We start from the raw sequence: 258 nt of genomic DNA on the forward strand, positions 1-258 counted from the left end.
AACCTCAACTACTATCTAGATTAATCGGAATTTTGGTTTTTCTAAATCTACTTAAAAGCAAGGTAAAAACAATTAAAAAATAACTAGAGAACTAAAAGCAAATAAGAATACGGATGTGACTCGGGGATGAGAAGGTAGAATCCTACGGGATCGATAACAACTATCCTATGCTCAACTAACTTCCTAACTATGCCAACAAAGGGTCTCAAGGGTTATTAAGCTATCACTAAGGTAAAACTATATCTTTTCTCAAAGCAT

The sequence above is a fragment of the Salvia hispanica genome, chromosome 4 (genome assembly GCF_023119035.1).
Source record: "Salvia hispanica cultivar TCC Black 2014 chromosome 4, UniMelb_Shisp_WGS_1.0, whole genome shotgun sequence".
NCBI lineage: Eukaryota > Viridiplantae > Streptophyta > Magnoliopsida > Lamiales > Lamiaceae > Salvia > Salvia hispanica.